The sequence below is a fragment of the Crinia signifera genome, chromosome 2 (genome assembly GCF_055691185.1).
Source record: "Crinia signifera chromosome 2, ASM5569118v1, whole genome shotgun sequence".
NCBI lineage: Eukaryota > Metazoa > Chordata > Amphibia > Anura > Myobatrachidae > Crinia > Crinia signifera.
The window spans coordinates 293671449-293696371 of NC_139218.1; the positions used below are offsets into that span (position 1 = coordinate 293671449).

At 43.2% G+C, this 24923-nt stretch overlaps 1 long non-coding RNA gene across 5 annotated transcripts in view; it reads right to left on the reverse strand.

Moving 5' to 3' along the window:
* LOC146057508 (uncharacterized) overlaps positions 1-19435 on the reverse strand; it is a 292284-nt gene extending 272849 nt beyond the window's left edge. For 2 of the 5 annotated variants that reach the window (XR_014469735.1, XR_014469732.1), the window contains exon 1: positions 19033-19433. This is a non-coding gene — a long non-coding RNA (uncharacterized LOC146057508). Of the gene's footprint in view, positions 1-19032 lie in introns of all 5 variants that reach the window. The other 3 variants (XR_014469733.1, XR_014469734.1, XR_014469736.1) reach the window with 3 other exon arrangements.
* Between the last annotated feature and the right edge of the window lie 5488 nt (positions 19436-24923).

Here is a 24923-nt window from a genome sequence, read left to right on the forward strand (position 1 = left end):
GGGAAATCAGCAGCACCACCTTCATATTAGAGCTGAGCCTACATTTTACTAAGGGTCAGCAGTGAACAAGCCAACTGAACACCTAATAGTGGCTGACAGACATTTGGAACCATTGTGTTCGGTATATACTGTACATCTTTTGAAGAGTCCAAATTTGTCTGCCAGCAGTGCCATAGGAGCACATACGCATTTTGGCCTTTGGATGGGCCTTCTTCTAGGGAGTTTTTCCTAATCTAAATTTCATTGTTTTATTTATTAGTAACAATATCCGTGGATACTAACACTGTATAAACCTATCTGTGAAAGCATTTGGAATGCATACAATGTTCACATTTATTCAAGAGTAAAGTTACAATATTCTTCAAAATAGACCAGAGTTTCCAGTCATCATTTGTTCATATACATCACACCAGCAAAAAGGACTATAGGGGCAGAGAGCGGCACCACTACCCTCTTCTATAATGTGTACTGGGCATTATGTGTATGCTGTAATGTGTACTGGGCATAACGGTATGTACTGTAATGTGTACTGGGCATAACGGTGTGTGCTTTAATGTGTACTGGGCATAACGGTGTGTGCTGTAATGTGTACTGGGCATAACGGTGTGTACTATAATGTGTACTGGGCATTATGGTGTGTGCTGTAATGTGTACTGGGCATAACGGTGTGTGCTGTAATGTGTACTGGGCATAACGGTGTGTGCTGTAATGAGTACTGGGCATAACGGTGTGTGCTGTAATGTGTACTGGGCATAACGGTGTGTGCTGTAATGTGTACTGGGCATAACGGTGTGTGCTGTAATGTGTACTGGGCATAACGGTGTGTGCTGTAATGAGTACTGGGCATAACGGTGTGTGCTGTAATGTGTACTGGGCATAACGGTGTGTGCTGTAATGTGTACTGGGCATAACGGTGTGTGCTGTAATGTGTACTGGGCATAACGGTGTGTGCTGTAATGAGTACTGGGCATAACGGTGTGTGCTGTAATGTGTACTGGGCATAACGGTGTGTGCTGTAATGTGTACTGGGCATAACGGTGTGTGCTGTAATGTGTACTGGGCATAACGGTGTGTGCTGTAATGTGTACTGGGCATAACGGTGTGTACTGTAATGTGTACTGGGCATAACGGTGTGTGCTGTAATGTGTACTGGGCATTACGGTGTTTGCTGTAATGTGTACTGGGCATTACGGTGTGTGCTGTAATGTGTACTGTAATGTGTACTGGGCATAATGGTGTGTGCTATAATGTGTACTGGGCATTACGGTGTGTGCTGTAATGTGTACTGGGCATAACGGTGTGTGCAATAATGTGTACTGGGCATTACGGTGTGTGGTGTAATGTATACTGGGCATAACGGTGTGTGCTGTAATGTGTACTGGGCATTATGGTGTGTGGTGTAATGTATACTGGGCATAACGGTGTGTGCTGTAATGTGTACTGGGCATAACGGTGTGTACTGTAATGTGTACTGGGCATAACGGTGTGTGCTGTAAAGTGTACTGGGCATTACGGTGTGTGCTGTAATGTGTACTGGGCATTATGGTGTGTGCTGTAATGTGTACTGGGCATAACGGTGTGTGCTATAATGTGTACTGGGCATTACGGTGTGTGCTGTAATGTGTACTGGGCATAACGGTGTGTGCAATAATGTGTACTGGGCATTACGGTGTGTGGTGTAATGTATACTGGGCATAACGGTGTGTACTATAATGTGTACTGGGCATTATGGTGTGTGGTGTAATGTATACTGGGCATAACGGTGTGTACTATAATGTGTACTGGGCATTACGGTGTGTGGTGCAATGTATACTGGGCATAACGGTGTGTACTATAATGTGTACTGGGCATTACGGTGTGTGCTGTAATGTGTACTGGGCATTACGGTGTGTGCTGTAATGTGTACTGGGCATTACGGTGTATGCTGTAATGTGTACTGGGCATAGCGGTGTGTGCTGTAATGTGTACTGGGCATTACAGCATGCATTGATCCATATTCATGTTCTAAAATAAATTAGTTCTGGCTCCAATCGGAATGCAGTTCCAGCTCACTTAACCCTTGTGTTAGTGCCGACATGATGGAGAGGGCCTATATCAGGGCCATAACTAGGAGGGGGGGCTAAGGGGTCACTCGACCTGGGTGCTGGATTAGGGGGGAACAAAATTACATTTGGCCACTGCCTGCGGTACTCTTGGCTGACTGCTGACCGCCACCCAACTCCTGCCGCCCAACTCAGAGTCCCACTGATGCTATCCAAATCCCAGCCCTGCCCGAGGTTCCTGTTTGTACCTGGGGGGATTTGCGGTTCCCTTCCTCCTGTTGCGCAGTGCGGATGACATCATGACACCATCAACCGCACATGCGTGTGATGTGGGAGGAAGAGCTGGCAGGGCGGAGAAGGTGCAGAGAGGTCGGAGAGGGACACAGGGATTCCATGCTGCACGTCTTAAGACAAAGCAGTGCAGTAAGCCATGCAGCAAGCCAGGGACAGACTGCCAGGGATATAATAGTTATCCTTGTACTACAAGTCCCAGCATGATGTGTCAGTTTCTACTAGCAGTCTATCAGCAGCTGCCAGAGGACCACAGGCTATCTGCTACTCAGAATGTAGGTATACATGAATGTTCAAATCTGTATACTAATAGAAACTGACTGGTCATTCTGGGACTTGTAGTGCTAGGATAATTTAATTACTTTCAATAGCCAAAATTTATGAAAATTGAACTTTTTGTGGTGTTTTTGGTGGTGGTGGGGGAGGGGGGGTGGGCACTATGAAATTGCTCCCGTGCCCCTCTCCTTCATGTCAGCACACACAGTGTATATACCCACACAGTATCACAGAGTGTGGTGATGTGGTCCCCAGTCCATGCACACACAATAACACACTTTACCTGCCTGGCTTCTGGACAGGACCACACAGCAGCCAGCTACTGCAGAGCAGGGTCAGGGAAAGTTGGGGGCGTGGCCTAATCACGGAACCCCCGTGACCACGCCCCCTTTCGGAAACGGTCTTGCTGCAGCCGGAGCCCAGGAGCAGGTACCGTTTACCAGCTCCCCCTAGGCTGGCTCTGCTGCTGGAGAGGATGGGGCACCCGGCACACTAGCAAAGAATCGCGGGAGGAGCTGCTTGCGGCCGCGCATGCGCAGCAGCCCTCCCGCGGCCATCTTTGATCAGGGCAAAACGCTGTGGTCGCGGATAAGCTGTCCGCGGCCCAGACAGGGGTGAGAGCGGCCGTTTCTGGGGTCTTACGGACCGGCCGACCGGGAAACGGCCCGGTTTCCCGCCAGGCCAATCCGCCCCTGACTGCAGGTGCGTCTGCCAGGTAATGGGGGGCTCCACTTGCCCCTCCATCAGACCTGGTCCCAGGTAATTGTTCAACCTCCCCCCTCGACTGATGGCAGTCATGAACAGGGACTTTCCTGCAACTCTGTGTCAGCCATTGTAAGAACTTACTTGACTTTTCTGAGTATTTTCATACAAATATAACAGGGCTGGCCAGAAGGTGCGATCTACCGGTCGATCGTGGTCAAGTGGTGTCTCATGTAAGCTAAAGCCTCTGAGAGGTTTTCAGAGGTTTCAGCATTCCCAGTGATGTAGTGCGTGGGTGGTGTCATGACATTGCCCATGCCTCTGCAAGTGAGGAGCCTGCAGCAGGAAGATCAGCAGCAGTGGGGAGATTAGCATTAGTGGCACGGAGATCAGCAGCAGTGGGACTCGGGAGTGCTCAGTTTCAGCAGGGATTCTCAGTGTCAGCGGAGAGGCTCAGTGGCAGCAAGGATCCTGCCAGCTAGAGTACAGTAACATTTTAAAGTGGGAACATGCACTCCATGTGGGTGGGATGGGTTTCTCCAGTCCAAATCAGTTTTTTTTCTATATACACAGGGGGAGGGGGAGGGGGAGAGGGAAGTGATTGAAGTTTTGTGCCCTCCTTAAAAGTTTATATACATTTTTAATGGGACACAAAACTCCATCACAGGAAACTGGAACATCACATTTGTGGAGAGATCCCCCTCCCCAACCCACTGCATAACAGAAATTAGCATAATTTGGTGTAGTATAATGTGAAATTTGGCTCATTCCATGTGTCATAATGTGAATTTTGCCACATTCCGTGTGGCAGGAGGTGAATTTTGGCTCATTTCATGTCACAAAATGTGAGTTTCAGAGTATTCCATGTGGCCGAATGTGTATTCGGGGCATTCCGTGTGGCAGAATGTGCATTTTGGCGCATTCCGTGTGGCAGAATGTGAATTTTGGCACATTCCGTGTGGCAGAATGTGAATTTTGGTGCATTCCGTATGGCAGAAAGATCATGGAGTGCACCTTGTGTGCATGAAATGACATAAGTTTTATGGCCCATGCATAAAATGTATTCCAGAAGCCCTCGGCAACAAGTGATGGGGTGTTTTTGTTTTTCTGAAGGTCGGATTGGATGTTACACAGCAGGCTGTTATTGGCTAGGAATTGTTATGGGCGTGTTTAAGGTTAGGATTATGGGAGATTCTAGAATATTCTGCCTCTTTGATTTCAAACGTTGGACTGATAAGTACTGTGTTGAATTCAGAGACCATATATCACTTTTTCTCACTATCTTTATCTATATCTTTCCTTTATTTCTTTTATTCTTATTGCCATCTGGTAATTTACCTCACCTACTCTATCTTCCTGTCATCTCCTTAATAGCTTTCTATCTTTTCCTTGTCTTCTACTTGCTCTGTGGAAATGTCTGCCAGGCCAAGGAGGGATGCTGGTGTCCCTGCTCGCTTCCTTCAGGGAGCAGGGGTGCCATCTACCTCAGGGGCGAGAGGGCGGGCAAGGGCTAGGGAGCAAGCAGGGCCTGGTCCTGCTTCTGTCCCTTCCCGATTGCGCACCCGACTGCCTGGCAGAGATGCGGTGAGAGGCCTGTCAGGCTCTCCTACACCGCTTGCTAGGCTGCGTTCACCCGCGGCTGATGCTCAGTCAGCGCGCGGGTGGCGGGAGGCGGGCCCCGAGGCAGACTTTATGTCTGCTGACGGGCAGGTAGTAATGGCGCCCACGGTTGCGGCGCGATCAACTCGCGGGCGCCGTGGGAGGATGGAATCACCCGCGGCTGGTGCCCAGTCAGCTCGCGGGCGTCGCTCTGTGACACGGCAGCCCGCGGCTGCTTCAGCTCACGGGCGGCCGGAGCGGGATGTAGCGCCGGCTGGGGGAAGAGGCCGCGCGCAGGCGGCGGAGGGATCTCGCCGCCGTCAGCCCGGCGCTATACGTTCGCGTCGGGCTGGCGGGGGTCAGGGGTCAGCGGCGGTGCCTGTGGCTTTGCAGCAGCAGCGAGGGACTCGCGCTGCTAGGGGTGTAAACCCTATTGTAACGGAGGTCAGCACAGGGCGCCAGGGACAGCCCAGGCGCCCTGTTTCAGCTAGGGGGGGTAGGCCTGCGCGTGGCAGAGGCCGCGCAGGGCTGCCCCCTGGCGGTGATTTAGTAGATGCTGGGGAGATAGATATAACTCCCCAGCATTATGAGGAAGATTGGGATTATGCTCCGGTTGGCACCAATGCCAGAGCTAGAAGGAGGAATAGGAGGGCACTTCATTTTGATGTGCCTGCAGAGGGATCAGGGGATGGAGGGTTATCCACTGGTTCCTTGGAGGAGCAAAATGTTATGGCATTGGTTCCAACCGGAGGCAGGGGTAATCGTTCTGGGTCCCACCGTACTTATGCCGAGGTGGTGCGAGGGGAGGGGGCCCCCTCTGGGAACATGGCTTCGGTATCCGCGATCTGTGCAGCAGTGGTATCCGCCATAGTGCCCCTGTTAACCACCGGTCCAGGTGGGCAGGGTGCTGGTGGTCAGCGTCTAATAGACGCTGCAGCACTGACACAGGCCATGGTGCCGGCCCTTTCCTCTGCCCTGGGTGCCACCAGCAATGTGTCGGCTGGGCCTGCTGTTACGCATGACTTGATTGATGAGACTAATGCCCCTTTTGTGCCCATAGTAGCAGGCACTTCGGGAGTCATGGATCAAGCAGCAAGGGGACGCCGACGATGTGATGGCAGCAGGTCTGGAGGATCGTCGCATTCTGGTGGTGAGCTGCCTTCCGACCCTGATTGGGTTAAATCAGGCGGGTCAGGGACGGGTAACTCTGACACTGAGGGATCTAGCTCATCAGGAGGTGGGAGGCGCAAGAAGGGAAAGCGTGGCAAGCGGTCAGGTAGGAAGCGCGGACACAGGCACTCGGACAGTTCGCTGGCCTCCACTTCTTCTGAGTCACCATCCTCGTCGGATGACGGGGTGAGGAGATCCAAGAAGAAGAGGAGACGTACAAGGCGATCTCCGAGTGAAGATTCAATTGTCACAGTTGAATCCGATTCGGTCCAGTGCGCAAACACTGCAGTAATGCGGGGGTTGCGTCCAAGGATGCGGGATAGGATTAGGAAGGGCAAATATGTTAACATATTTGCCCTTACTAGCAAAAGCCAGAAGGCGCTGATTGCTGCGAGAAAGAAGGGCACTGACAGCGAGGAGGCGCTTATGACTTATAATAACTGGGTGCGAGGAATGCTGGTCTTCGCAGCTTGTTATATGGAGTCTAGGCCGGATGAGTATATGAGTTTGATACGGTATCAGTATCTGATTCATAACTTATACACATCATACCGCGGCTATGGATGGCGCACGTATGATGAAGAATTTCGGCGTAAGCAGCATGGGAAGGATATTTGTGACTTCGGCAGGAAGGACATTGAGCTTTATGTTGAGGTCACAAATTCGGCCGTACCAATGGGTGAGGCTTCCTCAAAACCTTGGAATAGGAAGCAAGGGGGCCAGGTGTCAGGGGGCAGTACAAAAAGAGTAGGTCATGGGAAATGCTTCGCCTACAATAACAACATTTGTAACCTGGGTCAGAAGTGCCGTTTCCGGCACTCCTGTATCAGGTGTGGAGGCGGTCATCCCATTAAAGACTGTAGCAAACCAGCGCAGGGACAGGGTGGAGCTTCTGGCAACAGGCAAATCCGCGGTCCAGCGGAGCCAAACCATGCTTAGAGCTCCATCTCCTGTCCGGCTACAGGCCATGTTGCCGTGGTTGGAGAGGTACCCCTTTAGAGAGGAAGCAGAATTCGTTAAAAATGGATTCTCAGAGGGGTTCGCCTTGCCAATCTCGGGTAACATTAATCAAGGGTCTGTCAAGAATTTGCGTTCGGCATATCAGTTTCCTTTAATTGTTAAGGAAAAGGTTAGTGCCGAGGTGAATTTAGGCCGGATGGTTGGTCCTTTTGAAGAGCTTCCTATTCAGGGCATGATCCTTTCCCCAGTAGGAGTAGTCCCCAAAAAGGCGGAGGGGAAATTTAGGCTGATTCAGCATCTATCCAGCCCAAGGGGTGCATCAGTTAATGATGCCATCCCTGATGAATTATGTAGGGTGGTGTATCAATCTTTTGATGAGGCCATTGCTTTAGTGAGGTCATTTGAAAAAGGGGCTTTGCTTTGCAAGATAGATGTTGAATCAGCTTTCAGGTTATTGCCTCTGCACCCATCAGCTTTTAAATTTATGGGTTTTAAATTAGATGACGGGTATTATTTCGATAGATGCCTTCCCATGGGGTGTTCCATTTCTTGCGCTTATTTCGAACGTTTCAGCACCTTTTTGCAATGGTGTTTGCATGAGGTTTCTGGAGAGTCCGGAATAGCGCATTACCTAGATGATTTTCTGCTAGTTGGTCCACCAAACTCGGATAGATGTTTGGCTCTATTAGAGTGTACTCAAAAACTTTTTGAGTCATTTGGAGTACCAATAGCGGAGGATAAAACCGAGGGCCCAACTACAGTATTAACCTTTTTAGGGATAGAAGTGGATACAGTACAGGGACAATGTAGGCTCCCAAGGGACAAGATCAACAGGTTACATGAGGAGATCTTGTTTGGCCTCGCAGCAGGTAAACTGACGCTTAAACAGGCTCAATCATTATTGGGTGTGTTTAACTTCGCTTGCTCGGCGTTACATCAGGCCTTGATCTGGCAGTGCGCCCCCTTTGAGGATTAGCCGCTCGCTCAAACACGCTTTAGTGTTTGGGGGGCCTTGAGGAATTTTTTATTGCCACCAGTTTTAATTACGGCTTCTGCCGGCTGGTGGGTGTGTTTTTTGCCTCAAGTCAAATTGGGGCGACCCAAATCCCCCCCCCCTTAAACCCAACCAATGTTAGGGAATGAGCACAGCCCAATGTCAAGATTTACCTATTTAAATTAAGTTAATTCAAAACCATACTAATTCTTTTAAACATTCTTTTTTCAGGCATGAGGATTGACCCGCAATGTATTTGGTTGTTGGGTCATTCCTTCGTTTACTGGTTATCAGTTTCCCCAAATGTTCTGGATTACTCTCAGTATCCAGAACTGAATCTGTTCAGATGGCTAGGGCATCGGGGGTTGCGGTTTTCGCAATTTAGGCAGACATTCGAAGAGGCAGTGGAGAGGTTTGGTTTTCCATTGTTTTTAATTGTGCATTTAGGGGGGAATGATTTAACGTCCAGAACCTGTCTGGAGGTTAGATTTGAAATTAAGAACGAGTTATTAGATATTTTGCAGCGTTTCCCCTTTTGCAGAGTATTTTGGTCCAATATTATACCTAGGCAGAATTGGAGGGGTGCTCTTAATCCTGGTGCAATTGACCTGGTTAGACGGAGGGTGAACTCAGTAGTGGGTCGAGCGGTCTGTCAGCATGGCGGATACTCGATTCCGCATGCGGTTATCACCTTCCGCGATCAGAGGTTGTACAGGAGTGACGGAGTACACCTTTCAGAAGAGGGTATGGCCTTGTTCCTTAGGGATATTTTAGAGAGTTTAAGAGGTATGTAGTTTAGTCTATGGTGGCGGTGCCGGATCGGGAGATCTCGGCAGGTGGCCGGTCTCAGAACGGTGGCTAGGTTAATTTGTGTATTAACACCTTTTGAGATTCATTTCCCTTGAGGGGCAACTCCTTTGGAGAAAGTGACTTTAGCATGGCAACAGTTTTCCTTCAGGGGCATCACCGATCCAGGTGGGCCCTTTATGTCGCTTTAGTTGAGTTGTGACCTGATGGGGAAGATTTAGATCGTTCAGGCAGGTGGCCTGAACTTTATTTTAAAATTTTATTGTAAGGACAGGGATGTGGCAGGAGGCCAGTTCTTGTTCTTTTGGGCAGTCGGCCCAAGAAATCTTTATTTAAAGCTGTTCTGACCTCGCCACCATAGATAGTTAAATTTAAATATTATAATTAGATCAAATAGGCCGCCCTCTTTCAGAAAAATAAAAAGACGACCCCATTCACCACATTTCAGTTGTCCGAGTCGTTATTTCAGATAAGATGTTTTGAATGGTGCATGAATGCAGTGGGTCATGAAAGACTTAAGATCATGGAGTGCACCTTGTGTGCATGAAATGACATAAGTTTTATGGCCCATGCATAAAATGTATTCCAGAAGCCCTCGGCAACAAGTGATGGGGTGTTTTTGTTTTTCTGAAGGTCGGATTGGATGTTACACAGCAGGCTGTTATTGGCTAGGAATTGTTATGGGCGTGTTTAAGGTTAGGATTATGGGAGATTCTAGAATATTCTGCCTCTTTGATTTCAAACGTTGCCCGCCCGCCCGCCCTAGAGGGAGGTATTAATTTAGTTCTCAGTTATAGTTGTCGTCTTTTGTGAAGAGGCCGGTCTCAGAACGGTGGCTAGGTTAATTTGTGTATTAACACCTTTTGAGATTCATTTCCCTTGAGGGGCAACTCCTTTGGAGAAAGTGACTTTAGCATGGCAACAGTTTTCCTTCAGGGGCATCACCGATCCAGGTGGGCCCTTTATGTCGCTTTAGTTGAGTTGTGACCTGATGGGGAAGATTTAAATCGTTCAGGCAGGTGGCCTGAACTTTATTTTAAAATTTGATTGTAAGGACAGGGATGTGGCAGGAGGCCAGTTCTTGTTCTTTTGGGCAGTCGGCCCAAGAAATCTTTATTTAAAGCTGTTCTGACCTCGCCACCATAGATAGTTAAATTTAAATATTATAATTAGATCAAATAGGCCGCCCTCTTTCAGAAAAATAAAAAGACGACCCCATTCACCACATTTCAGTTGTCCGAGTCGTTATTTTAGATAAGATGTTTTGAATGGTGCATGAATGCAGTGGGTCATGAAAGACTTATGTGAATTTTGGCGCATTCCGTGTGGCAGAATGTGAATTTCTGAGTATTCCGTGTGGCAGAATGTGAATTTCGCCTCTTTCTGTGTGGCATACTGTAATGTGAATTTTGGCTCATTCCATCTGGCATAATGTGTTAAGGTGCCCATACACAGTACAATTATTGTATACAATATTGTATACAATATCGCATCTCATCGCATCTCGGTTTTGTGATAAGATGAGATGCAGCACATACTTTTTGTACTAGATCTCTTCTCATCGCAAAACCGAGATTCGATGAGATGCGAGATTGTATACAATATTGTATACAGTAATTGTACCGTGTATGGGCACCTTTAGGGACGTTTTGCACTGGGAGAGGAATATTTTGCACAAGGGAAGATGCTGGTAGTTTCCCGGTACATGTACAAAAAGTAGATCCCAGATTCCAAAAGTCTGGTGACCCCTGTAGTATAACATGCATATATTTTCTCATATAATCAATTCTAGGATTATTCATTTGTAATTCCTATCAAGTTGTGTAAGTCCAACAAAATTAAAGAAATCTTTCTCAATTAGAAGAAAGTAAAAAGAAAAACACTGAGATTTCCAGCAATAGTTTGTTAGTTTAACTTTGACTGCTTTTATGCTAACGCAATAAAACTGAATTTTCAATAGGAACTGTCAACTTTAGTTATGACAGAAACATACTAGTTAGAGATTCTGAGTGACTTCGACATTGGCAGTATGATATGGTGAATATAGACACATAAAATTCTTTCAAGTATCATCTACAACCCTGCTTAAATAATTTATTTTTATTTTTGTTTATCAAACTTGCTTGACAGTTTTGTTGATAAGTATGCTCTTCTGTTATTGATCCAATTTGAAGCTCCTTTTAATGTTAGTTATCTTCAATTGATTGCTAGGTATATAATTACAATATATTTACTGCAATATATAAGATTTTTTTTTTAATTGCAACTTTTTGTTAAACTCATGACCGCTGCATTAGAAAAAGGTTCATCATGGGAGAAAACTTGGACCATTGGTAGATCTTGAGGACTGCTTTGGCCACTCCTGTTCTAGAAAGTGCAAAAAAAGTTAAATCTGATTGGTTGCTATGGCCAATATCCTATCTTCAATAGGGTGCCTGTAAAGAAAATTGTAGGGCGCCTGTAAAGAAAATTTACCCCATTCCATTTTCTTTACAGGCGCCCTACATCATGCTTTGGACTTGTAGTGGGGCCAGAGGGTTAGGTTTAGGAGGTGGGGTACAGGGGTTAGGTTTAGGCACCAGCAGGGTGCAGGGTTAGGGTAAGGCTTTGGGGAGGGGGTTAGGGTTATGCTGCGTGGAGGGAATTGGTAGTTATCGGCAACTTCTCCACTTATCCTTTTTATAATATTTTATATATAATCCCCATAACGTGCAACCAAATTGTCTAATTCCAATTTAATACAGATACTGTATTTTACATTATAAAATGTTATCAGACTGCTGTATGCTCATGATAACTTATCATTTGAAAATTCCTTTTTCTGAGTTATTCTAAGACTCCATAGCAAACTTAAAAGATAAAGTTTTTCTCTACTCATCTCATTAGTGGTTGCTTTCAGGGCAGTAGATAACCTGTTGGTCAAAGGTACTTTTCAGTGGGTGTGGCCCTATTACAGGAGGCGTGACCATACACTTTTAGAATAAAACACAGAAAACAATTAAGACTCTGCTCCTCTTCTACTCTGCAATTGTGGAGTCTGTACTGTGCTCCTCAATACTGGTCTGGTACGGCTCCGCCAGGGAGAGAGACAAATGCAGACTTCAAAAGATAGTCAGAACTGCGGAGAAGATAATCGGGACAGACCTTCCCTCTGTCCATGACCTGTACCTGCCCAGAGCAAAAAAGCGGATAGTCAAGGACCAACTACTGTACATCCTGGCCATGGCTTGTTTAACCTGCTACCATCAGGCAGACGCTACAGGGCTATTCCCACCAGGTCCACCAGAAGCCTAAAAAATTTATTTCCTCAAGCGGTTCACCTGTTGACACAGGAACTCATGAACACCTCACTCTCTAGTCGCACCATAACCCATTGCACATAATCTAATTTGGTGTCCCCTCGGAATAACTTTCTATATGACTGTACATGTTCCCCCACCTGTTTATATTGTTTATTGTTTATACTATATGCTGTTTACTTGTTACCCACCTGGCTTCTGCACAGCAAACCGAAAACAAATTCCTAGTATACACAAGTATACCTGGCCAATAAAGCTGATTCTGATTTGTGGGCTAAATGCAAAAGCAGTCAGTATTTACACTGCACACAAATAAATAAATACCACTTGCAGTGCAACATGGTTTAATGCAAGGGAAGGAACTGTGCCCTCCTCTCTCAGCGGCCCTCCAGCTTTGGTCACATATGCAGTGCAAAAGTGCAGAGCAAGCTGTAGAAATTTAACAAGAGAGGAGTCTGAGCAGGGGGGGGGGGGCTACACAGCACTGTGCTTTCAGTGTACTGACAGCATCACACTTTTATTGGCAAGCTGCTCAATCAGAGGTAATGTCATTCAGGTGCCAACAGAGAGGGGTAAATCTGGTTAGGAAAAAACTTGGGAGTGTGATTCCCTCTTTGTTGGTATGGCTGGTCTGCTCCAGGTTAGCACACCCTAACACTTTATTAACATTTATGTTTTTCCCTATCACATTGTATGTATTATTTTAACCACACCTTCACCTCCTTACATAGCACTTATGTGCTTCTTATTAACACCTACTAGTTTTCATTTGTGTGCTGCCCTGGAGTAGTCAGCCTGTGCCGGCATATTGGGGGCCCACATCCCAGACCCATACCCAGTGTTAGGGACGCCCAGTGACAGAGATGCCTTGACGTACGGCCTGGGGGCTTAGCCCTATATCTGCAGATATATGCAACCAAGATCTCTGTATTATCTGATTATTATATGTATATTTTTCATTCAGTGCGCAATTGGGATACTGACAGCATCATTTGAGTGGATGGGAGGAGGCAGGCCTAAGGGTTCATACACACTGCCCAGCATGTTTGTACAGTGATGATGGAGAAAATCGCTGTACTAAAAATTGCCTGTCCGTCCAAGCGATTTTGGAAAGCCATCCACCCCGTCAATCATCTGCTGGCAATAGGAGTAGAAGAGCGGCGGCAGCCGACTATTATGCTGGAGTGCACATCAGCACTCACCGTTCATCACCGGGCAGGGGCGGAACTTGTGAGTGGTGGGCCCAGGTGCAAAAATGTAAGACTCGTACCACATAAAATAACACTGTGGACTGGGTACCACACGGCATTAACATAAAGCCAAGGCAAGACTGCTCACGATCACCCAGGACGGATATCCGGACAGATCCACCAAGAAGCCACAGTGCTGGCTTGCTATGCGGCTAGCAGGGACGTCACAGACCACAGGAAGCCGGAGAAGAATCAGCTGGGAGAGCATGTCATAGGCCACGTCATGCCCTGTCTTTTCCAATAAATGATCTATCGTTTAATGCACCATGAAGCGCACTTTCTCTGCTCCTTTATTTATATATATATATATATATATATATATATATATATATATATATATATAGTTGCACTGCGGGCGGCACTCACGGAAATGAACACAGAACGCAAGGTTTTAGCTTAACGTTTCCATTCTCTTACGGATTTTCATCAGAAGGCTTCTGATGAAAATTCGTAAGAGAATTGAAACGTTAAGCTAAAACCTTGCGTTCTGTGTTCATTTCCGTGAGTGCCGCCCGCAGTGCAACTATCTAAGATTGGTCCATCTAGGAGGGCACCTGGAGCAATATAAGCATATTGGAGTACGAGTGCCGATCCAGTTATAGGGATCCAGTTATGCTGCACAACGCTCACAATGTAGATATCGGTGCCCGGTCAGGAATTCTATAGATACTTTACATCCAGAATGGGAATGCTCCTTGTTTTGGACAAAACCAGCACAGGATCCAGTAAATAAATTTCAAGTGATATATTTAAGTTCATGTCATCCAAACCAATGAAGGCATGACAGAGATAAGTGGCATACTACAGTGACATCCTTAAATAGGCAGTAAGCAGTAAATCCAACTGCAATGGCTTCATAGCCTGTTGTCCCATGACGACTGCCGTTTCGGTGCCTACCAGCACTTTTTTCAAAAGGGAATAGTCTCACCTGTCTTTACCGACAGCGTTGAGGAGGGATCATGGCAGAACAAGCCCAACTTTTAAAGCTGTTTGGCCCATTCTGCCGATAACGGCCGTGGATTGTTGCAGATCGACAATCCATGGCCGTTTACATAGACACACCCACTTTTCGCTGATCGGCAGGCGGGACATTGAATTTTGCCTCCCGATTTGCTGTCAGGCAAAACATAAATGGGCCTTGATCCTGACTGTCGGGAGGGATCGAAAGCCGTTTTCCGGGATTGCATACCCCCTTAGGCTGATGGAAAAATAGGGAGGGCATGCTCCAACCTGCTGCACACATGAGGCTGGAGGAGTGAGTTAAATGGTATTGCAAATGTTTGTCTTTAGGGCCCCCCAAGTCTTAAGTGCCCTTGCTACCCCACATCCTTAATCTTGCTCTGATTCAGATAAAAAGTTTTTGTTAGTTTTTGATAATACCCCAGCATTAACCCTGCATGACCAAGAAATTTGTAATTCTTCCCAATTTGGGGAAGTGTTTCTGGCTTCCAGGAAATCAAACAACCCTACCAAACCCCATCTTGCTGGAAATGGCCTCATAATGCTCTAGTTCTCATGACGTCTTGCAGTGAATAGTGGAGTTAGATTGCGGGTTGCAGGGCCATAATGTCATGCTTCACTGAGCCACTCCCCTGCCTCTCTCTCACTGAACCTCTATCTCCCCAAATCTCCTAGAGAACTGAAAGAAAATGTAAGTATGCCAGTGGTTCTGAGACTATAGGGTAAATTTACAAAGATGGAATTTCCAAGGATAGAATCTGATTGGTTGCTATGAGCAACCTCCCATCTTCAATAGAATTCCCATCTTACTAAATTTATACCAATGTGCCTAGGCACCCCGGGGTACCACGAGGCTCTTGTAGCGGTGTCTTGGTTTGGTGGTCCAGAACCAAATTAAATTATTTATAATCAAAATGATGGGCAAAAACCAGTATTTGTGTCTGCTAATCATAAAATGTGGACAATCAGAAGCACAGCTCTGTACTGTGACCCTAAGGATGACGGGTACAATAGGCATGATTTTCAAAATGTATCAAAGTAGATAGAGGGTGAGATTTAATGGGATGAGAGATTCAGAAAATTAGAGATTTGGTGAGAAATCTCCAGTTTTTTTAAAGCAGCAATCATTTACACTGCAAAACCAGTTTGATTTTGAAGTGTAAGTGATTGCCGCTTTAAAAAAACTGAAGATTTCTCACCAAATCTCTCATTTTCTGAATCTCTCATCCCATTAAATCTCACCCAGAGCCTTGATTCAAGAACCACTGAAGAACGCAGTAGATACATTTGCACAACTTGCATTCGTACATGGTTTGTCTAGGAACATATTTTCTCTTTATTTTTATGTTATTTCATTTCATTACACAAATAGCAATCATTATATTAGTAATTTAACATAAATAAAAATGTTTAATACTCCTATTGAAGTCTCCTTACTCAAATAAATTATGTATTTTTCTTAATTAGATGGATTTCTTAGATGATCATGGTTAAATGAATGCACAATTTTGGAATACACAGTAGCGCTAACTGCATACAATGTCCAGGTAATGAGGTAAGCATCAGATATTGGAGAATTGATTTTATGGCTTCCTGTATGACCATACAGCATTTAATTGTATTATTACAAGTTACCCTTTATTTATATAGCACACACATATTCTGCAGCGCTTAACAGAGAATATTTGACCACTCATAAGAGTCCCTGACCCAGTAGGGCTTACAATCTATATTCCCTACAACATGTACTTGCTGAAACTTACATACTACTGTTACTTTTGTTTGTCAGGAGCCATTTTACCTGCCGGTATATTTTTTTATTATGGGTGAAACACGGAATACCTGGAGGAAACCCACCCAAACATGGGGAGAACATATAAACGTCACACCGCAAATAAATCTTAGTAAATATTAACTTATTAATTAATGGTTGTTTTACCAAGAAGCTATAGTAAGACTTGCATTTCTGAATATATATAGACATGATGTGCTACTGTTCTAAGAAAATGTATATCCTCTTCCCAATAAACAATGAGACAAAGCCATTCTGATAGTTGTATTTTTTCGACTAGTTATGTCTAATGTGGGAAGACAGGAATAAGCAGAGTAGAAAGCACTTGTCAGCTCTATTTCCCATTATCCTTGATTAGTATAAAACATTAATAGGCTGCTCAGTAACCCGGGCTGGAACCTGCTTGAGTCTGGGTGTGTATCTGTCTCCAAATGAAGCAGAATGGGATAGTGGAGATTATTTCTTAATGGTTATACATTATTTCATGCAAAGACAAATGTTTTTAATAATCCCAGTAATACTATGGTGTTTGTATAATACTTTCTTCCACTCCTGTGTTTTATTATGATCGCCCCCCTAGTTTGACTGCACGTAAAATATTATATCAATCATGTAATGCATTTTCTTCCAATACAAAGAACTACAAATTACTTGCAGAGTAAAAAGCTATTATGTCAGCATTACCACCATTATAATATCAGTTTTACCTATTAGAAAGTGGTTCCTATGGCAATGCCTCAGGATACAGCAAAATCATACTTACATGAACTATTCCTGTCTATAGCATTTTCTATCCACATACAGTAACTGTCTATGTTCCTATTTATCACTACATTGTAAGCTTTTATTATGGTATACTGAAAATGTCACAGTAAAATCACCCCATCATCAGCAACCACAGAACTTTCAAACTGTATTCTAATAATAACTGACTAGCCTAGAAAGAAAATATAAATGTAATTGGAGATGATAAATGTGTTATTTATTATATTTATTCTTAAATACAATACAGTTTTATGTTACTGTTTTACTTGTATGTATTTATATTTAAGTAACTATTTCTACTGTAATTGAAATAAATGTATATTTTTGCTTTTATTGATAGGTCTAGATTCATGGCAGATGAATTTCGTTTTCTTTACTGTATTTCCAAACATGCATATTAATGCCACTTTATCATGGACGATTGAAATGAACAAAATAATTTCCTGATGTGCACATTAGCTGTTACTGTTATTTGTTACTCTAAACAGGTGAGGTAAAAATGTTTTTTATTTAGTTATAAGTATAGATATTTTGTGACTTGAAAAAAAAACAACAACTAATTGTGTATAGCACTCAACTGTTCCAGCCGAAACTCACACTATTGCATAAAAAAAAAAAAAATCATACAATACCCCAAAGGTCTATGTAATTATTGCAGGCAGTGGCTCATTGTGTCCCCTATGAACTCTGTAACAGGGCAGGATACCAAAGCTTTACAAGAGGCACTTGTCAATCAAATGCTAAGTAGTACCTGAGAAGCAACTAAGGAATCTCCAAGAGAGCAGACTATGTATTATCTTTATTGTGAACTATGCATTTGCAAGCAACATAGAATGCAGTCTGCAACCTTGTCAACCTTTAGAGTGGCAGGAAATTGGAAAGTTAAATAAAAATACACAAAAATACTGTAATGATATATGCAGTAGAAAATATTTAATATTTGGCTATATATTGTTATCTGAAGAGCACACACTCAGTCAGGCCTAGAACAATGTAACAGAAGTTCAGTTAACCATGAGAAAAAGTTCTTGCTTGTGTAAAAATCACATTAATAATAATAAATTATAATTCTATGTATTATTCTAGTATTACAAATGCTCATTATGTGCACTTCTACTGTGTGAATAAGCACCTTCATTCTCGATTCATATATTATATTATTCACTCTTTTCTTATTACTGATTGTCTTTGGCACAGGATATTCTCCTTTTTTGTATTTTTTGTAATATGTTTCCCTTTGTACTCTTTTAACATCCACCACTCTATTTATGTAATTAGTTGCCCTCGTTTGTTTCTGCTCATAGTTTAAAAGGCATTATTCATCATTTACATAAATAAATATATAGCTATGGAAAGTGCTTATTTACTGAATGCATTTGGAACCAATACCGTACATGTGTCTTCATTTCAATTTAACATAAACATCTCAACAAACTACGTACCGTGTTGATGCTGCAAAAAATCTGCCTGTTGTATACAGTGATCATAAGTAAGTTTGAAATTTGTTAAAACAAAAAAAAAATCACGTCATAAATATTTAAGAAACACTCTTTTCCCTAGTGACAAAGTATACAGATTATTAATCTCATTGGTATTAAAATAGAGCAGAACCTTGAAGTTTGGACAAAAAGCATTTCCCATCAAGTCTAAGTCAGTGTTGCACTTGCTAATTAAATTTGAAGCCTCTGTGACACTAATAAGGATTAAAGCAAATTTGAAGACCCTGAGTATTTCAGTCAAAACATTAGCTGGGGACTTGATAGCAGGCAGATTTTTCCCAATCACTTGCCAGGATTATACTCCCTGACCCCAAGCATCTCTCAGAAAACATGCACTGGCTCTGTGTGCCCATCAGAGATTCACCAGCAGAGACCATTTATGAGGAAATAAAGACGCAAGTCATATTTGAGCATACAACAGATACTAGTAAACAGTGACCCACTAGAAACCAGCTACACTGAGACAGCAGCACAAGCCCTGAGACAGCAGCAAGCACGACTTGTGCTATTCACCTACCCTAGAAACCAGTTATGAAGTAAAAAATGCAATTTGCTGAACACCATTTTCTCTCAGCAAATAACAGCAGATTTCAGCTAGTACAGCACATAAGAGATGACACACTTACTGTAATGTCCCATGGAGAAGAGTTCCCATCGAGACAGTGGCACTCTTTCCTTTCCACTCACTGAAAAGAGTTAACCGTCAGGAAGACATAGTAGCATATAATCTATTAGCAGGCAGCCCACTTAGATAATACATATTTCCACATATGATGAATCCCGGGTAAACCTGTATTTCTATTTAAACACCTTGCAGAGTAAAGACTAGCACTGCATCTGGGTTCCAAAGCACAATCAATATAGAAGGAGCAGTATTTTATGATTGGAGAAGTTGTTGTGTTTTTGGTGGTGAAATTCATTATTTAGTATCTGAACCCTCAGCATTTCAGTATCATTTATTCATAAAGTCCCTTTTTGCCAGGAGGAAATGGATACAGCTATAGAGAGGGAGAGAGAGTGTGTAAGGGAGAGAGAGAGAGAGAGGCAGAGAAAGAGAGAAGGAATGGGAGTAAAGCGGATTGATGATATTGATCAGGTACCATCTTGAAACAAAGACTAGGTGCTCTATTTTAGTTGACAACTGTGACAGATAAAGAACAAGCAGGCGAGGGGGAAGGCTAGGGCCTTGAACATCACAAGCTTTAAAGAATGTTTGAAGAAACCATTATGACAAGCAGGTCTAGGCAAGCTGCTGCAAACGATGTATTCAGAAGATTCATTAAAAAATGATGCTTTGTTTGCCTTGTGAATATGAGGTTTCTAGCTTGTGCAGTATACTTTCCTGTCAATGAAATTAGATTTTTAGATTGAACAATGTACTGAAGTTTTCAGGAAAAAAAAAATATTAGAAACAAATAAACATTGCAATTTGTTAGGTCATTTTTTTTTTCTTAAAAAGAAATGTCTGTCACATCTCAAATATATGCAACTCTTGGGTACATGTGTGTTCTGCGTGCACAAGATTAAAAAAAAAAAAATTCTCCCCTCAAGTGACATTACTGTGATATTTAAATCTTTTTATTTATTTTTATGTTTCTAAATAAAAACTACTCAAAGTATTTACTGGATCAAAAACAGAAATAGCTTTTTATCACATAAAAGCACAAGTAAAATAGGCAGGTGACTCTGAAGTGTTTCGGACTGTGCAGTCCTTACTCATATCTTGCTGTTTTCTTCTGTTCAATGGAATCATTTTTATTTATTTAAATTTTATTGTTGCTATTATTATTATTATTATATAAAAAGGGGAGATACATAATACTAATATTTACATATAGTATTTATTGTCCTGCTTTTAAATATTAAATAATTAAATAATTATTTTCTATCGCTAGTAATACAAATAGTTGATATTTACCACGTTAAATATATATTTTGTGCCAGAAAATGATTTGAAAATAAAATATGCATTCTAATTACAGCGAAAACTATAAACAAATTAGAATTAAATATACTTGTTGGTCGAAAATGGAAAAAAACTAAAAGCAGCCTTTTTATTTTACCAGTCATATATTTCTTCCGGTTAAGCAGCGGGATTAACCCAAGTGTATTCCCAAAGACAGTTCAGGAACAGATTTTTATATTGACCTATGGTATTTCTGGTATACATGGAACTAGGTTATAGGTTCAGTTCTCATAAAACAATAACTGACATCTACAGACCATTAAAGCTACTGCTACTCACAGTAGTGTAACCTTGCACATGCTCAGTGCTCAATAGCAACAAAGGAGTAACCAGGGCAGACACAGGCTTTACTAAAGGCTATAGTTAGATATTCATGTTTGACAGCATGTAGAATAGCTGAAATAGAATAACACAATGTACAACAGTTTCAGAATAACCTCATTTCTCAGGTGCAAAGCATATGACTCACCTGAGGAGGGAGGTCTCCCAGACTGTTTTACATTGTAGAATCATTTTTGTTGCCTAAAGTTTTTTGAGGGCAGTACAACAAGATAGAAAAAAGACAAGTGTTGTACAGACTGATATCCAATTAAGTTGTTGATCACAATTGGTAGAACAGGGGTAGCCAACTCCAGTCCTTGAGTGCTACCATGTTTCCCCGATAATAAGACACTTTTTCCCAACAAAAAACACCATAGGGCTTATTTTCGGGATAGGGCTTATTTTAATTAACCATGCCCCCAGTCCTGCTTTCACAGCCCCCATTCCTCCTTTTGTCCCCATCATGCCCCCAGTCATGCTTTCACAGCCCCCAGTCCTCCTTTTACACAACCATGCCCCCATTCCTGCTTTCACAGCCCCCATTCCTCCTTTTGTCCCCATCATGCACCCAGTCATGCTTTCATAGCTCCCAGTCCTCCTTTTACACAACCATGCCCCCATTCCTGCTTTCACAGCCCCCATTCCTCCTTTTAAACTACCATGCCCCCAGTACTGCTCCTCACCTACAGTACAGCAGTTCAAGTTCTTCTTTTTTTACGCCTGCGCCACTTCTCCCTCCGTGTACAGAAGCCACGTGATGTGCGCGGTGACGTCACGCATTGGGCGCAGTGCATACCTGGGACCTGGAGCTTCAACGGCTTCTACGGTACAGTAGAAGCCTGTACAAACAAGGCGGCGGTGAAGGGGGTTAGCGAAGATGGAGATGGGGATATAGAAGTAAGTGCATGCACTCGGCTAAGGGAAATTTTGATAGGGCTTATTTTCGGGGTAGGGCTTATTATCGGAGAAACACAGTACCAACATTTTCCAGACCATCTAGCTGGTGCGCAGGCGTTCATTACTAACTGATGCATTTTAAAAGACCCACAGGTGGAGCTAATTATTTAAGCTGTGATTCTGTGAGTGAAATTAGAAAAGCCTCAAGGACAGGAGTTGGCAACTCCTGCAATAGAGGGTCTCTTTGAAATAGTAGCATGCTGGTGATGACAATTTCATGTTACAGGACAGAACCGGATCTGACATAGAATTCGAGGTATGATTTTGTTATATGGGTTGTCCTGGATTGTGGTTGAATTGATCAGTGTTGGGCAATTCAGGTTATGCCCATAAGTGTAAGGGCAGTACGGATGGTGTAATGGTGCAATGGTTAGCATCACTGACTCACAGCACTGAGGTCATGGGTTCGTTTCCCACCATGACTCTAACTGTGCCGAGTTTGTATATTCTCCCCGTACTTGAGTGGGTCTCCTTAAGGTACTCCGATTTCCCGCTGTGTGGCCGCCATATTAACTTGCTAAATTGCGGCTGCAGCACCCATAACGCTGGACCCAACATCTGGGAAACAGTATGCCGGGGTGGCGGGAAGAGTGTATTCCGTCTGCGGAGTAATATGCGGATGTGGGGCAGGCCTGTACATGCTGACTGAGTAGCTCACCAGTGGCCCACCCGCCTGTGTCCCACCGCACTCCTCCTCCCTTGTCGCCAGCACAGGTACTGTGGGGGCATTTATGTACCTGCACTGTTCATTTTGGAATTATGTGGCCCACTTTATTCTTTCATTGGTGTGTGGGATAGGCCATAAATTTAAAACATGCAGGTGGGCGCCGAACACCATAGCACCCACTCTGGCTGTGACATGGCGGGAGAAGTGAGTTCCACCACCTCTCCAGGACCACTTTAAGCACAAAGATCACCCATCCTTGCTGTGGTCATGCCCAGGTTTATGAGCTACCTGGTAACTATATAAGGACAAACTGCATACATACTGTACACACAGAGCCCTACCTGAACTAAGTCTATTTGCCTCACTAGAAAAATGCTAATTTTTTATTGTGTTATGTGTGCTGGTTATGCACTACTGAGTTTGGGAGCCACGTGGGCCTTTGACATATGTGCCATTCACCCCTTTAATGTGGATCTGCCTCTTTATTCTTCTTTTAAACAAGATTAGATGAAGTATAATTATAGTGCACCATGTTATATGGATGGACATCAACCATTAATAATGATCAGATACAGTATCAGTGATTTAATACTGATGGTTTATTTTTCAATGGCAGTAATCCATTATGATGTGTTTGCATAATGGCAAACCGAAGCAGATCTGCACAAAGGGGGTTATTCTAGTTCACTCTTTCTGACAAAGTCCTTCTTAGATGGACAAAACCATGTGCACTGCAGGTGGGGCAGATGTAACATGTGCAGAGAGAGTTAGATTTGGGTGGGGTTTTACTTCAAAGTGAGATCTACATTGCAGTGTAAAAATAAAGCAGTCAGTATTTACCCTGCACAGAAACAAAATAACTCACCCAAATCTAACTCTCTGCACATTTTACATCTGTTCCCCTGCAGTGCACATGGTTTTGTCCATCTAAGAAGGATTTTGTCAGAAAGAGTGAACTAGAATAAGGCCCAAATACACATAAATAGTATGTCTCTCACTTGCAGTATATATTACAGGATTCTGAGAACTGGGGCTAATACACTAATTATGATAACAGTCAACAACAGTATCTAACTGAATATGTTTGGCTAATTGCGTATTCACCTTTGAATTTAACATGTACCTTCCTCATTGATTATGCATAAATTATATGCTTAGTGGGCAAAAATAAATGAAAATGAATATTATATTTGCTTTATGATACTTTTTTTTTATTAATAGCAAATGCATTTTCAAGGCATATTTTATGAAGCTTTTCTCATTTGGCTTATTTCTGCTTGAGAGTAGCCTTTCTAGGCGTAAGTACACCTGATGTAAATCTGGTGCATATGCTGGAGGCAAGGGAGTAACTACCATAGGTGCAAGGTGTGCAGCTGCTATGGGGCCCAGTGCTGAAGGGGGCCCATCTTTACTGTCTAAGTAATATGTTTTACATACATGTATCACCATCAGTTGCTAACTAGGGGGCCCTTTAAATACTTTTGCTATGGGGCCTACAAATATCTAGTTACGCCCCTGGCTGGAGGATAGCTAGATGCAGGGATTAAAGTGGGGGGACAGTGTGGAGTTCCACCACCTGTAATGGTAAGGTGGAAATAGCCTAGTTCAACCTCCACCTTGGCCATGCACAGTAATTCCAACCGAAAATAATTAGAGTTTGCAGGGGGGTACCAGAAACACTACCACTGGCGCTGGCTCTGCCTAATGGGTGAAGGGGAGAGGAGAAGGGTAATTAGGTAGAAGAGGGAAATTAGTTAACCCACCTTTCCTGGACCACTTTAAGCCCTGGCTGGATGCAAGTTGTGATGACGATAAGTTTAGTCCCTTTTTAAGACTTTTTATTATGCAGATGCAGCTAATTTAGCATTAACGCCACTTTCTGTCTATTTACTTAAATTAGCACCTTTCCCATCCTCAAAATGGTGACCTGCTGCAAATACATGAATGAGAACATAATGGACATATTTTGTTAATCATAAACACTCTTACTTCAGCTCACTTACACAACCTTTGATAAATATTAACGTCAATTAGTGGTTTTACTTGCTCTTTAATGTACACGGCTTACAAATTTCAGGCCTAATTAACTGTAATCAGGCTCTGAGAACTTCAGAACTGAGCTTCTGCACAGAAAAACACCCATAGTAGTCCGTAAACTGCAACAAAGGGACTTTTATTCCCAAACCTTAGTATCTAATGCCCCGGTATTCTCTACCAATGTAGTCATGTAATATAATACAATGCAGCTATAAACTTTGTAGATTTATAGTCAGTTTCATATAATATATAGCAAAATTAGAATCTGATTTCCTGCCCTTTTTTCACTCATGAAATAAACAGAGTCTCATTTATTATGCTTTTTTTTTTAGATATTTACTTGAAGGAACATAGTCCACACAGCTTGTCCTGGAGGTAAGATAAAAGTCCCTCACCACCTATTATTGATCAAAGTTTTGTGACCTCTGAATACGAACACAAAAAGTAAGTGGACCTAAGATCAGGAGAACAGAGAGATACCCAGAAGCTATATAAGCCACTGCTGGTGTTCCTTATTTAACATCCGTTTCATGGCAGCAAAAAGGTTGTGCATTGAAAGGCTATGTCTT